At 39.3% G+C, this 16,160-nt stretch overlaps 1 protein-coding gene across 11 annotated transcripts in view; it reads right to left on the bottom strand.

Annotated features, from left to right (window-relative positions):
• The window catches only part of Ehbp1 (EH domain binding protein 1), a 297,197-nt gene that overhangs the window by 228,070 nt on the left and 52,967 nt on the right, over positions 1 to 16,160 (bottom strand). The gene's annotated exons all lie outside the window — the stretch shown is intronic.

Below are 16,160 nucleotides of genomic sequence, written 5' to 3'. Positions count from 1 at the left end.
CATGGTCTATTCGGCCATCATTGGGAAGAGAGGCCCCTAGGTCTTGCAAACTGTATATGCCCCAGTATAGGGGAATGCCAGGGCCAAGAAGTGGGAGTGGGTGGGTAGGGGAGCAGGGAGGGGGGAGGGTATAGGGAACTTTCAGGATAGCATTTGAAAGGTAAATAAAGAAAATATCTAAAACAAACAAACAAGAACAACAGAAACAAACAAACAAACAAATAAAAACCCACATGCTGCTCTTGCCGAGGATGGGAGTTCAGTTCTCAGCACCCATATCACACGACTCACAACCGCTTGTAACTCCAAATCATGGTATCCTCAGCCCTCCTCAGGTACAGGCCGCTCACATACATATGCCTACATGCAGGCACACATCCATTTAAAATAAAAATAAATACATCTAAAAAAAAACCAGAAAGCTAAAAATTGATCTTCTAAAACACAAGTTCAGACAGTCGTATCTCTCTGCTTACAATTTTTCCATGGCTTCTGACATCTTATTAGAATGAGAAATCAGAAGCCCACAGGGCACAAGCAAAACAATGTATGTTAACAGACCTGCAGGTAACTAACTGATAGGTAGTCAGGTTTAGATACTGCAAACCATTAAGATAAAGTTCAAGTGCATTAAGCTGTCCACCATGCTGACCTTCCGTCACAGCTTCAGTTTCTTCTCTCCATCCTAGTTTACAAATAAAGTTGCAGCAATCCAGCTCCACTCTTTCACCCGTAGAAAATTTCTCTACATACGATCTGATGAGCACACTTTTTAAAAGCTTTGGAGGGCCACTTTACATGTGACCTCCTCATCACCCTCAACAGGCCTTTCCTGGACCCTCCTCCAGCTTTCCTGCTGCATACTATTTCCTTAGCCATCTCTTTCCCTGTTCGAACTAAAAACTCCTGTACACTAACACTTTGTCTTTGTTTTCATCTCCAATGTCTAGGAAGCAAAGGTATAATCAATTTCACGTTATCAGGTATAACAAGGTTAAAATCAAATATCAAAAGAAAGCAAACCCTCATTGTCCTCTCATTGTCTCTATATACAGGAGCCACTATTAGAAGAAGTTCATGCCTATTCTTTTCTGTTTTAAAACTATAAAGTGTCACTGGAACAAAATTCAACTTTGGAAAATATCACAAATAAAAGGTAGGAAGGAATATATTGTTGAATGTATTATTGGAGATGTGAAGTAAGTCAGTCTTGACTGCTAGAGATCTAGTGAGAGTTTTCCACTAATTTCATGTTATCTGACTACTTTTCTGAATTTTTCCTTAAGTTTAAAGAGGAAGAAAAAGTCCTTAAAATTTATTTTACTGATTGATTTATTCCTAAATTAAACTTGCCCTCAAAAGAACAAAAACATTCAAGTGTTATAAAATCAAAGCTATTATTCAGAAAGAAGAGAAAGCAAGGAAAACCACAGAAGACCTTTGGCTAAGGTTGCAACAGAGCCTCCTACTCAGACCCTTTGCTCCTTACATGCACTTTCTTGAGCTTTACTCTCCATTACAAAACCAGGTGAAATAATAGTTGAGAGTCAGTGTGGTGGTGGATGCCTTAATCCAGCATGCGGAAAACAGAGGCAAGTGGATCTGTCTTGGTCCAGTTCCAGGCAAGGCAGGGGTACACAGAGACCCTCACACACACACACACACACACACACACACACACACACACTGTATATATCTATATCTATACTTAGATATATACAGAGAAAAGTGGGAGAAAGGAAAGAAAGGACGGGGATATTTTACTCTTAAAGCTATTCAACATATAATTTGCATATTCAAGTCATACTTTTCAATATATTCTCAAATGATTAGAGCTTTGCTTTTTTATAATGATTGAATTGAAATAGTTCGCAAATAAGCAAGACAATTTATATTGTCAAGAGGCAAAAATAACACAAGGGGAAAACCTGTGGTCACTGGCTATCTTGTGGCTAACAAACCATCAGTTCAAGGCCATCAAAAGCACCTTGGAGAGAGAACTAAAGGCAACTGTCTTCGCTTCTGTTGTCCCCTTCTCTACCTCTCTGCAACATCATATGTGATTTGGCCTCTTGCTTGCACCCTATTACTTGCACCCTCCGTTAACCCCAGTCTCTTAAGAATGAAAGAGCCATTCTGACTGATGTGAGGTGGAATCTCAGGGTTGTTTTGATTTGCATTTCCCTGATGATTAAGGATGTTGAACATTTTTTTAGGTGCTTCTCAGCTATTCAGTATTCCTCAGTTGAGAATTCTTTGTTTAGCTTTGTTTAAAAACCCCATTTTTAATAGGCTAATTTGGTTCTCTGGAGTCTAACTTCTTGAGTTCTTTATATATATTGGATACTAGCCCCCTATCAGATTTAGGATTGGTAAAGATCTTTTCCCAATCTGTTGGTTGCCTTTTGGTCTTATTGACGGTGTCTTTTGCCTTACAGAAGCTTTGCAGTTTTATGAGGTCCCATTTGTCGATTCTTGATCTTACAGCACAAGCCGTTGGTATTCTGTTCAGGAATTTTTCCCCTGTGCCCATATCTTCAAGGCTCTTCCCTACTTTTTCGTCTATAAGTTTCAGTGTCTCTGGCTTTATGTGGGAATGGGTGGGTTGGTGAGCAGGGGGTGGGAGGATGGGATAGAGGGTTTTTGGAGGGGAAACCAGAAAAGGGGATAACATTTGAAATGTAAATAAAGAAAATATCTAATTAAAAAAAACAATTTTCTTTATAGTAATATGCACACACTTGAAGTCAAGCACATGACTTGGTCTAGATCAAACTCTCAACCTCCTGAAGCCTTCCTCCCATATTGATCTTTATATGGAAGCCCATATAAAGTTTGTTTCTTTGATCAACTGTTGCCATACGTATCACGCCTATAAAAAGAATTAATGTCCTGATTCTACCTTGATCTTTTACATTTTTCCTTCTAAAATTTCAATATAATTTTTCACCTCGAATTCTAAGAAAAAGTTTTCAAGCTTGGCTTCTACATTACTGATATCTGTAATATAAAGGCAGCATGTCTGTCATGTGGGGAACAGGGCCTCACACGTGCTCGTGCTCAGCAGCTGTTGCACTGTGCACTACATCATCAGCTGTCTACAACCTCATGGCTGTTTCTTTACATTTATGAACTCCTTTCTATTCTTAAATTGTTATATTTTTCACAAATTAAGAACAAACCATCAGAAAAGTTATTATATAATAAAGACCGTCTTAATCTTTATCTGGATTCAAACAATATCTTAACTTAGACCATTACTTCTTTCTTTTTAATTAGATATTTTCTTTATTTACATTTCAAATGTTATCCCCCTTCCCTGGATCCCCCCCCCCAGGTTCCCCTGTTCTAAATTCAGTACATAGACCAATAAACACTTTATGACTGAATCAGTGAAAATTTAAGGCCTAGATGTGGGGCTGCAGCCCAAAGCCACATTTGCTGTCTGTGGGCACTTGGGGATGGACCCTGTCCCTCACCGGATGCCTGAAGGCTCTCTCTATAGCTCATGGTTTCTGGTGAGGGTGCTGATGAAGAGAGACTCACCTTCTCTTGGGGGCTGGCAAGTTTCACCATGCTCCAGTGAGCACACGGACAGCACAAAGTGAACATGGGGCTTTTCGCTTTGTTTTGTTCCTTTCTCTTTTTTTTTGAGGGATTTTGGGGGAGCAGACGCGGGAGGGCTGGGAGGTTAGTGTGATTGGGGTGCATGATGTGGGATTCCCAAATAAGGAAGCAAAGAAAAAACAGAGAGAAAACTAAAACCCAACAAACAGACAAAATCAAGCTGCTTTCTGTGGATCCCTGACTCACTCATCAAAGAAATTCTATCTATTTTAGAGAGGTTTCATAAAAGGTAAATACGCTTTATTAACTGAATATTCTTTGCATTCTTTTTTAAATAAGTGTTCTTAGAGTGTGTGGTTATTTTGGGTGTGGTGAATGCATATATACTCTAGACGCATGAATGCTATGGCGAATTACATAAAGCCAGAGGGCAATTTTCAGGACTAAGTTCTCTTCTACCCTGAGAGTCCCAGGGATCAAAGAGGATCAGGCTTGCTGGCAGCCACCTCTTCCTGCTGAGCTACCTTGTAGGCCTGCTTTCTATTCTTTAACAAAGCCTATCAAATACTATTAATGATCTATAAAACTGTGAATTTATTTAACTGATACACTTCAATTTTTATTAGAGGCAAATGAAGGTCTTAAGGTTACATTGGCCTGTCTAAACAATTTTAGAAAGAAAAGTAAGCCACAAAAATCCAGTATATCATCTACTGATTGAACTATGAAGCTGTAAAAGCATTTTCCTAAAGGAATACATTTCAAAATTGTATAAAGTATCTATACTCTCACTTACAAATGTCAAATTTGAGTTTAAAAATAAAATACAAAAGAGAATGACTCAGTGCTCACAGACTCTGTCTTCCGCAACAGAAAACAGTAGGCCCAAGAGGGTCCAGACGTGTGGGTGAACAGCAATGCTCACAACTTCAGGAACCATGAGCATTGAAAGACAGTATCATCGATGCTTCTGATAGATGAATGAATAAAGAAAATATCACTCACAAAATGCAGCTTTATTCATTATTTAGGTATAAAAGTGGAATTAAATGTGTTGTTTGCAAGAAAATAGGACTGGAAGTCATCTTGCTATATGAGATTAGCCAAACTCAGAAAGCAAATGCAGAGAGGGGGAGAAATACAGGGAGGGGGAGGGGAGGGAAGGGTGGGGGAGGGAGAGAGACACACACACAGAGAGACTGTTGTGACACAAGTACAAGTGAGGGTATTCTGAACGAGGAAGAGGTTAGGAAGAGCAGCAGAAAGAAAAAATAAAGGGCGAGGTAATATATTATGAGTAAGTACATGAGATGTACATATAAATACCACTTTACAGTGAATATGCACTGATATTTCAGACCTTGAGTCTTGGGGCTGAGGAGACAGCTTAGTTGATAGTTTGTTATGCATGCACAATGACTTTGGTTTGCATCCCGCGATGGCTCTTCTTGGTTGTCAACTTGACTACACTCGAAATTAACTAAAACTCAAGTGTACACTTGCACATGTGGCATGTGAAATTCAGAAGCTGGCATCTCAGATCTTTTCTCAATCACTACCATACCTTCTGCAACAGAGTCTTTTACTGAAAACACAGGTATACCTGTGAGGGTTTTTTCTTCAATAATTTGACATATGAAGACCACCTTTAATCCAGATCTTTTGAAGTGGGCCACACACTTCTGCTCTTCGCCCCACTCTCGATGGCAAATTCATTCTTTCCGTGGCATTACAGTCAACTTCTTTGGAGCTCCAGTGAATACCAAAGACCAAACTAGACAGCTAACCTCATGCACACACCACACACACACACACACACACATGCACACACACACACTCATTCTATCAGTTCTCTTTCTTTAGAGAACCACGACTACTAAAATACTTAGTACCAATATACAGGTCAGATATGGCAATGCATATATATAACCCCAGAGCTGGCCTGGAGTGGGAGGCAGAGTCAGGCCAATTCCTGAGGCTCACTGGACAGCCAGTGTAACCACAACAGTGAGCTCTCAATTCAGTGAAAAACCCTGTTTCAAAAGGTATGCTAGTAATTGAGAAAAGATACAAGATGCCAACCTCTGAATTTCACATGCTACATACCCACATCATGTGTGGTGGTACACATTTCTAGTTCCAGCTCTTGAGAGTCTGAGGCAAGTAAATCTCTGAATTCAAGGTCAGCCTGGGCGAGGGATACTCAAAGAAACCCTGTCTCAAAACAAACAAACAAAAATGTGCACATACCCACATATTCACATGCACATATATGCACACATACAGTTCTTTCTTTTCCATCCTTATTTATCATGTATGCCAAGTAAATCAATAGGTTCATAGTAATAATATAATACATTTTTAAATTCTTTATTGCACAATTCAACTAAATGTCCATAAGCCACCATCGCCCTAAACAACCACTGCTCACATGAAATGTGCAAGTAGGTAACCGTTTGGACAGTATTCTGCTGCACGTGGGAGCTATGGTCTCTGCTGCCTCCAGACCTCTGCTCAAGCTACTCAGTCCCCTCAAGCCATCAAAGGTATCACCTTGAAAAGCATTTCAGAAAGGCAATACAGCACCTATCGATACACTACAACACGCTCCCATAATCAAACACATTAACATTTCTGTAATAGAATGAAAAGGCATTTATGCTAAGTGGGTTAAATACCATGAATAACCTCATCTCAAGTCTAATCAAATTCTGGAATTTCAAAGAAATCTTTCAAACAAGATAACATTACATGGAGAGTCTACATTCTGAAGTTACAAATAAAGGTTATGAAATTTTTATCCCTTAGATTTGTTTATATCACTTTCAACAGAGAGCCTTCCTTACCTCGCCAAGAATGCATTAGGTATTCTCTATATGGGCACATACAGCACCCTTAACTTAATCTTGCCTATTTATCTCTGCATCTTTCCATTATTGAAGTCTCATTAATTAGCAATTATCTGCTACTCTGTATCCATTTAATAAAAGCTCATGAAATAAATGAACAATTATGGATACTAGTGTGTTAACACAATGAACTTTATATATTTCTATGTAAGAAACAATTACCATCACTAGAGATGAATCCCTACACAATGAACTAAGACAAAACTTGGATAACTCCAACCCCAAAGCACTTAGATTGTAGCAATTTAAACATAGTGCCTTACTATGGCCACAGGCTGACCATGGGGACAATAACGTGGCACACACTGCAAAAGCCAGCAGCAAGGATCTGGAAAATCTACCACAAAGAAATGATCTTTAGGCAGATCTATTTAATCTGATCTAAACAAAATATAGTGCATGCATGTATCAAAAAATCATGTTACCTGTATAGTATGTTGGAAAAAATGAAGCAGTAACAAACAGACAGAGGTGCGCAGATTCTTAGAGTTCCAAAAGGCTCAAGCATAAGCATATTCTCACTCATGACCATATATTCTCATTCAAAGGATCTCTAAAGCAAAGGAGGCATTTTTTTAAAAAGCACCTTTTCTCCAAGAAGGGGGGAGGGATGCGGAAAGTGCTCAGTGAGTACATGGTTGCCTCTCCTGCTAGAAGCCAGCAATTGGGTGGCCCATGTATCGTTCCACACTTTGGAAAGCAAAGATGAGATCTCCGGAGCAAGTTGGCTACCTCAAGTAGCCAAGCCAGCAAGCTCTGGTTCCAAACGAAAGACTGCACCTCAGTACATAAGGCAGACAGTGACTGAAGATGATACTTGGCATCAATTCTGCTTCCACATGCACTAGCACATGTGTGTCTACATACCCACACACATGGAAAACAGGAAGCCGGAGGGCAGGGGAATACAGATATGGGCTTTGATTGAAGCCTAACCAAAACCAGAGTAAGCAGGCTTACAGAGCTCTATGCTACTCCTGGTCATGTTCTCTCTAATCCACCCCAGCTACCATGCACACCATCACAGACATGACACTAACATCATTAAAAGACCAGAAAAGCCTGTGTTAAACTGCAAGCTTTCTAGTCTAAATGCAGAAATTTCATGCTGAGAGTTAAGAGAAAGCTTCGCCGCTTCTAATAGGGGAGCCTCCCCCCCACCACCACCACCATGGAGAAATAAGAACAAACACAAGCAGCCCAACTCCCTCTTGGTCAGCAGTACCAGATCACTTCTAAAGATTCAAAATGGCTAACTCTGAACCTTCAGCCTAATAGGTCAGAAAGCTCAACTAAAAGCAAGCTGTGTTCACAGCAGCAACACAGATGCACACACATGTGAGCCACTTGCACCGTGCTGGCCACGTGGGCTGGGCATGTGCAGAAGCCTTGTATGCACAGAGGAGACAGAGAAGCTACAGTTTCTGAGATTCATTTTTTAAAGTTTGGTAGAGCAAAGGAAGGTGGGAGGGGCTGTCAGCTAGGCCTGGGGACAACTAAACTAGGACGGGGGTGAAGGGGGAGGGAGCATCTTAAACTTTTTACGATTTTCCCTTTTTACCCAAGAAAATTTTGCATGACCCCATGAATGTAGGTATATAAAACTAGGTATACAAATCAAATATTAACTGAGAATAAACCATTAATTTTTTTTCTTTTAAAGACTTTGAAATACATTTAACTTTACCAAGTACTAAAGAGTAAAGCAAATTTGAATACTAATAAAACCAATATGCTTTTTTGCATTTAAAATAAAAATTAAACTGGCTAAATAAATATACTACAGGGTATAAAAGCATCTTCAACATTTTTCAAAGTTGAAAAGATATTTCGATTCATAATTGCTGATGCTGAGAACACTACCTCACACAATATGCAGTACAAAAGATAAAAGTATGTACAGTCATTTCAGATATTGTTGCAAATTCCAAGGAAAAGTCGATGAAAAAATTTTTTAATAAAACTCAGGTTAGAAACTCCAACAATGTTATTTAAAATAAAACATCTTAGTACAGTTCAAAGATATACTAATTTGATATTTCATACTAAGGAATGATGTTAGAAAAATATTTAAAGTGTTTTCTGTAATTACACTTACTTTAAAGCCACTTCTTAATTTATAAGGAGACAGATGTAACCAAAGGGTGAAAATCTTAGTGAGACTATCAGCTCTTTAGTTAAAGATAAGGCCTAGAAATTATGGAACACATAAATAAAAGAAGTAGAAAAAATTTAATTTGAAATTATTAATTTAGAAATCTAGGTTTTTTTGTTTTAAAGCTCTCAAGAAAAGAAAGTTTTATATATGCATGTGTATGTGTGTGCACATGCACACAAGCACCTTTATATGCTTTATATATGTTTTTTTCTAATCCTTAATAACCTAAAAATGAGACATCAACCCCAGCATTGTATAATTGAATACGCAGATACTATAAAAATTAAATCACAAGCCAGGCATGGCAGTGCAGACCTTTGACCCCAGTGTTGCCAGTGTTGTACTGAGTTCTAGGACAGCCAGGGCCATGTAGAGAGATCTTGTCTCAAATGACAACAACAAAAACAATTTACATCATATATCTACTGCCACACAGCTTGTGGTAGACTTGCCTGAAAAGGTTTGTTTGTATACAAGTAGCTTTTCAGTTCCAAGAAGCAAACTCAGACATACAAAATTGGGAATTTTGTATGAAATTCATTACATGTAAAATGCATTACATAAAAAAGCTTACCTCAAGGAAAATGAATTTCTATGAGTAATAAATCCCAAAACTCCATTTCACACTGTCTAATAACAACCAAGTAATTACTCCAAATAGCTTCTGGATCTAATATAAATATTAAAAGCTTACCTTTTAAAATCTAATATATATATACTTCCTCACAGATTTACTGCTAAAGATGGCCAATTAAAAAGTCCTCTGATTCTTCAATCTCTACTTATTTTAGTGTGTTTGTATGCAGATGATAGGTGTTTGTGGTATGTGTTCACATGCATGCATGTGGGGGCCAGAGGTCAAAAGCAAGCGTCTTCCTCAGTTGTTCTGCACCTTATTTATAGAGACAAGGTCTCTCACTGAAATACAGCAGACTGTCCAGAGAGCTCCAGTGGTCAGCTTGTGTCTACCTACCAGGCACAGGGCACTGCAGGCACTGCAGGCACCGTGTACCACAGGCACCGGGCACATGCTGCCCCAATTTTCACCATTCTAGGTATCCAAACTCAGGTCCTAGATCCTCAGGTCTATATAGCAAACATATCACCAAATGAAATATCCACACACTCCCACCCCAAGTGACCTCTATCATTCAGGGAGGCAACCACTGAGTCAGGCATTAAGAAAAAGACCCTGGAGAAAAATGAGACTGAATGAAATCCTAACATGTTAATCACATAACTCTTAGCAGACCCTTCACCTTCTCTAGGTGACAATATTTTAAAGTAGGGCTACATGTCTAACCCATAATCTATTGCAATGAGAAGGTGAGACACATGTATAAAGCACTCCCCGTAGCACCTGCTAGGGCGGATGTTCCCAGCAGACTTGTAAGGATGATATACTTGAGACTTCTTTGTTTTAATGGGATATTTAGTATCTAGTAAAATTTTAATATTATAGCCAGGAATGGTAGACTATACCTGGAATTTCAGCATGCAGGAAGACCAGACAGGAGGAATGCCATGAGTTCAAGATAAGACTAAAATATAGACAGACTGCTTCAAAAAAAATAAAAACAATTCTAAGAACTCATTGCATTTGAAACACTTTCAAAGTCAAAAGGACTTTTAGTTTCTTTTCCTTACCTGCCCTTCAGTATCAGGAAAATGTATTAACTGACTTGCAACCAAAATCCATATTTTACAATAGAATTTAGCACTTTAGCTAAATATTTTATATAAAATGTTGATGCAATTTAAAGTGTAAGCTTATGCAAAGACAGAGATGCTTCATGATAACCTACCTACAGAAAATACATTTTTCTCCAGGCCAGTCAAGTCTATCACTCACCACTAGGGGGAGCTACAACTCAGGAAAAGATTTATGCAACGTCCCCAAATTGCAAAATTTTCCCATCTTATAAAATATATTACCAGCTTTCTTATTAAAATATTTTAATTGATAAGAATACTAAATTCTTTTTGGAGGCCTTTAAAGAATGAGACTCACTAACATAATACACTATATGTTTATGTTTAACGTCTGTTTCTTTTGATGACTTATGTTTCACTAAGTTTTATTCTTTCTTTCCACCTTAGAAGAATGAGGAAGAGCTCTTCTACCTGCTTCATAGACAGCTTTAGTTCCAGTGCCTGGACAGTGCAACACACTACATGGTCTGTGAATACTTACTGCTGAGCACACGGATGAATACTGCTCCATGTGTTAATTTCAAAGTTAGAAATGCCTGGTTAGATGTTAGGTAGAGCAAACTTATTGATTTGGGGTTTAAAAGAAAAGGTCTAAGATCAGGCTAGTAATTGTCTCGTTGGTTAATCAGGGGCCCATGAGATTACATGTTTACAACAGAATCCCTCTTATGTGATCTGACTGGAAGAGGGAAGTAGGCAATAAAAGAAGAACACTGACGACAAAATTCTGTTTAGTGCTTATTAATGGACTTCATTAGGGCTTTACACGGTTTCTTAGCTTAGTGTTGTTAACTTTTTGTTTCCTAAATATTACTAACACCCACGATATAACATAGTAAATTTTAATTTATTTTAAATGAAACAAAGACAACAGAAATGCATTGTGAATCCAAAATGTTCTCAATCTAATTTTTCTTTGTTTTATAGGTGTATGTAGGATTTGACTCCAGATTTGACTGTGATTTTTAATTTACTTTTATAACTTCTTCCTAAAGCATATATCATCTTTCAAAGAGACTATTTCACCAGTGTATGAAAAGCCTAGTTATATAATTACACTAACAGACCAAAGCATTAAAAGGCCTTAGAAGTTCAAGCCCACTTATGTATGAACATTAGAGAGGTTCAAGAACTCACTTATGAAAACAACAGAGTAGACCAGACTGACCTATATCAACTACATTGGCACAGGCAAAGTTAAAACACAGTGGTTTTATTCAGGCATGCCTCTAATCCCATCACTGACTTCCAGGCCAGCATGATGTACAACTAGAAATACACAGATAAACTTTGTTTTGGAAAACAAAAATCAAACAAAAAGTTGTTTTAAAGAGATAATGGAAAATAAATATCGATGTAAGCGAAGCAGCCACTGCCCAGCAGAGCTGCCCTGTGATAGCATGGTGTTCTCACTGCCCAGCAGAACTGCCCCTATAACGGCATGGTGTTCTCACAGCCCAGCAGAGCTGCCCTGTGATAGCATGGTGTTCTCACTGCCCAGCAGAACTGCCCTGTGATAGCATGGTGTTCTCACAGCCCAGCAGAGCTGCCCTGTGATAGCATGGTGTTCTCACTGCCCAGCAGAGCTGCCCTGTGATAGCATGGTGTTCTCACTGCCCAGCAGAACTGCCCCTATAATGGCATGGTGTTCTCACTGCCCAGCAGAGCTGCCCTGTAACGGTATGGTGTTCTCATACCGTCCTTTCCTTCAGCACAGTTCCAGGAGGCTGCTGAGGGGTCTTTTCTTGCATTCAGCAGGACTTGCAATGAGCACTGGGTTTAGCTATAATCAGTAATTATGCACTGGGAAGTTATGTCATCATAATAAAACAATGATATAGTGGACAGATAGGATAAGTAGAAAAAAAGGTTGCCTACATTAGACTCACTTAACCAACAAGTGTCCCTGTTGGTGTTGTATAAAGTGACTCTGAACTTTCTAGAGCCTGTGGAAAGAGTTAACACACTTTGATAGAGTTAAAACATCTGCATAGATAAAGAAGATTCTCAAATATATTTTTGCCTGTTTAAACCCATCTTAAAACTGAAATAGATGATCTGTCTAACTTCTGATCTATCTTCCCAGTGAGTGCATACAGCATTTTGTTCCAGGTTTAGATTTACACGACATTCCTTGGCATTAGGTGGTTCATAATTTATGACAGTTGTCCTAATTCTTGGGCTGGCAAGACGGCTCAACAGATGAAGCACCTGCTACTCAAACATGGACTGTAGTTCTGATCCCCAGCACCCAACTGAATGCCCACCTCTAATCCCAGCACTTGGGAAGCAGAGGCAGAGGTTCTTAGAAAGCTCAGTCTGTGAACTCAGAGTTCAAATGAGAGACCCTGCCTCAAAACATAATGTAGAGCAGTTAAAGACACCAGCATCAACCTCTAGCCTCACATACACACACACATGACCCTGAATACACATATGCACCCACACAAACTACCACGGACACACACACACGCACACACACACACAAGGCAGTGTATTCTCACCAAATAATGAGTTTAAAAACATTTCAGCCACTATACATACATATATATATATGTTCTTTCTCAAGGATTAAGAGTATAGCAAGTTCACAAGACTTCTAGAGTGTAATAACTATATACCTAATAATATATACACAATTAACCTTTTCTCATTAATCTTTTAAAAATAAACACATTATACTGGGAAGCAGATCAAAACTCATTACTGGTTGTGTGTGTGTGTGTGTGTGTGTGTGTGTGTGTGCGCGCACATGTGCAGGCCTGTGTTTACGTGTGGGGTGCAGTGTGTGTTTTTATGTGTGGACGTGCACACGGAGGGCAGAAGAGCATGGCAGGTATCTTTCTCTATTCCCTGTGTTTTGTGGCAGGGTCTCTTCCCTGAATCTATCTTTCTCTATTCCCTGTGTTTGGCGGCAGGGTCTCTTCCCTGAATCTGGAGGCTGAGCTTTTTCATTTTCACTTCTCTTTCTCAGCTTGGCTGGCAGCAGTCAGCCCCAGACACCCTCTTGTTTCTGCCCCCAGGGTGCTGGAGGCACAGGGACAGGTACACACAGTCCCCACCTTTCTTGTTATATAGGTGATGGGATCCGAACTCAGGAATGCATGGTTGCTCAGTAAGTTCTCTCAAGCAGTGAGCCATCTTTCCAGCCCCTTACAACCGTCTTTTCACAAATAAGAACAAAACAAAATGCTGCTATAAAGACAGGCAAAGTCAACAAAATGCAACCATAACACATTTCTCTATGAAACTGTTTCTTCCTAGCATGGATTCACAGTGAGCATTAGTACTGATGTGATCATCTTTACCAAAAGCTGAGAAATTATCATCTATTTGTTATTTTTTTCTTCTTCTCAAGTTATCTTATCAAATACCTAGATTTCATTGTTGCCCCCCCCCCCCCATGGCATTAGAGAGCAGAACCCAAGGTCTTCTACATGCTGGGCAAGACTCTAGCAGTGAGTGATCCTGAGACCTGCTCTGGAGTCTTACTATGAAGCTCAGGCTAGCCTCGTGCTTGTTATGACACCAAGGCTGACTTCAAACTCCCTCTACCTCACCTCCCAAATGCCAGGTTTGCAAGCGCGTGCCAGCAGGCTCAGGCTCCATCAGGCCACCGTTTTGCTGTGCTAGCACTGAACCCCGGCTCTCCACACACCAGGTCATACCGTACTTGAGCCATATTCCCAGTCCTCCATTAAGGTTTGATCAGTAAAAGAGCTTAAAAAACAGACGTTATTTTCCTTAATATTCATGACTACAAAATTATGTTTGGGCTATAAAACCAAATTAATGTCTCCCTTTAAATGAGAAGCTAGTTTACAGCACAACTCAATTTTCTTTTTCTTATTTCCAATCTGAAATGGGAACTACTGCAGAAACTATTCAAAGTGGAGGTGGCAGCAGGGAATTGTACTAAAAATTTCACAAAAAGGAATGTTCAACAATATCTACAGTTCATTTCATAAACATATATTGACATGTATTTTTTAAATAGTGACTAATTAAAGGATGCTACCCTAAAGCCAGTAACAGGGGCACATGCTTATGGACCCATCTGCTTAGGGAGGCTGAGGCAAGAGGGCTATATGCCTAGGAACTCCAGGACAGCCTGGGCCACACAGCAAGATTCCATGTCAAAATAAAGGGGCAAGCGAGACTGAAAACAGCTCAAATGCAAGCTTCTGGGTCTCACACGAGAGATGGAAATCACCTACAGATGAGCACAGGCCCTGACCTCCACTCCACACCCACAGGACAGCACAGGCCCTGACCTCCTCTCCACACCCACAGGACAGCACAGGCCCTGACCTCCACTCCACACATGTGTGTCAAGTATTATACCCTAGATAATTCTGTCAAGTATTTCACTCACTACAAAATTTAAAACCTAGAGTTTGCTATAAAAGTTAATTTCTCTGAGGCACATCACCAGGTATATTTTACAATGATGTGTTTACATCATAAAAACTAATTTCTGTAGATATTTTGGTTTAAAAACTCTGTTTCATGAGCTAAATGATAAGCTAAATGTAGTTGAAAACAGCATACTGATTTAATTGGCGTTTGAGAATGGACTTATTTGGAGAAAGGGAGAGCCAGTCAGCATGTCTTGTTCTCCTCTTCCATGTTTTCTTCCTCCCATGAATGACTTCTAGCAATTTCAGCTACTTGGATAAAAGGTATATTGGCAAAATATATTTCTGGACTTAAATATATTTTATATTAAAAATGTCATAAACATAATCTCTTATTTGAGAAATACATTTTCCAATATATAAGAAAATCCAATATATATTTTCATTTTGTATTACATTTAATGTTTACCATTTTAAGACTTAGTATGTACCTCTGCTGATCTTTAAAAATACCTTTTGCAGCAGTCAAATCTAGTAATGCCATACAGTTTTCTTTTAAAACAAAAACTTGAGCCTTTTGGTACATTAGTTTATAACCTGATTTTCAGAAATGTGGAACTATTGTTTCTTATCCTAAGAATGAATAACAAGAACACCTTCCCACACAAATATAAAACTGGTTTAACATACTTCTACCATTAACTAGTTTGAATTTAACTCACTAGTCTACAGCCTATCAAGTTAAAGGTTTCACTTGTACAGAGGAGTCATGAGGCCCAGGTCATCCACTGTACATTTCTCATCTGACGCGAGAACGTTAGCTTTCAAGTCTAACTTAAGTCTGAGTTTCCATTTTCTTCCAAGTATAATTTATGCTCAGAACTAGCCCTACAAAACTGCCAAAATGGTTGATACGTGTGAGACTCCAACATGCTGGCAGTGGTCCAGCCAGCAGAGCCCCCAGCTGTGTTTGTACTGATACTTGATCTTGCTCCCTCTCTTCCCAACACTTTAAACCTATAAATGGTCCAAGTTACTGCTGAGAAAAGTTTACATTCCCTTTAACAAAGTGAGGCCAAGCATAGGAGAAAGGAACAGGATTCAGAGACTGTCACCAGGTCACACGTAGGTTCTGAGGAGGGTGATGAGGATGGCGATGATCACAGCAGCAGTGAAGGCTGATACTCATGGAGAAATCTTCAATCTGCCCAACCGCTTAAAAGCTGAAGAACCAAGTCTGTGTGTGTGTGTGTGTGTGTCCATGTTCATTCAGAGGATATCAAATCCCATGGAGCTAGAGTTATAGGCATCCAATGTTCAAACCCCTAACTCCACTCTTCTCAGAGAATAGCAAGTGCTTTTAACCAATGAGTCATCTCTCCAGCCCTCCCCTGCCCCCCAAGCCCAGGCCTATACTCTTAGTCATTATATTTTCATGGCCTATTTTCTCTAATC

The sequence above is a fragment of the Mus caroli genome, unplaced genomic scaffold, assembly GCF_978045245.1.
Source record: "Mus caroli unplaced genomic scaffold, Mus_caroli_1 scaffold_13, whole genome shotgun sequence".
Taxonomy (NCBI): domain Eukaryota; kingdom Metazoa; phylum Chordata; class Mammalia; order Rodentia; family Muridae; genus Mus; species Mus caroli.
Note: the sequence above shows the minus strand (reverse complement) of the source record. Positions and strands in the feature narration are given on the sequence as shown.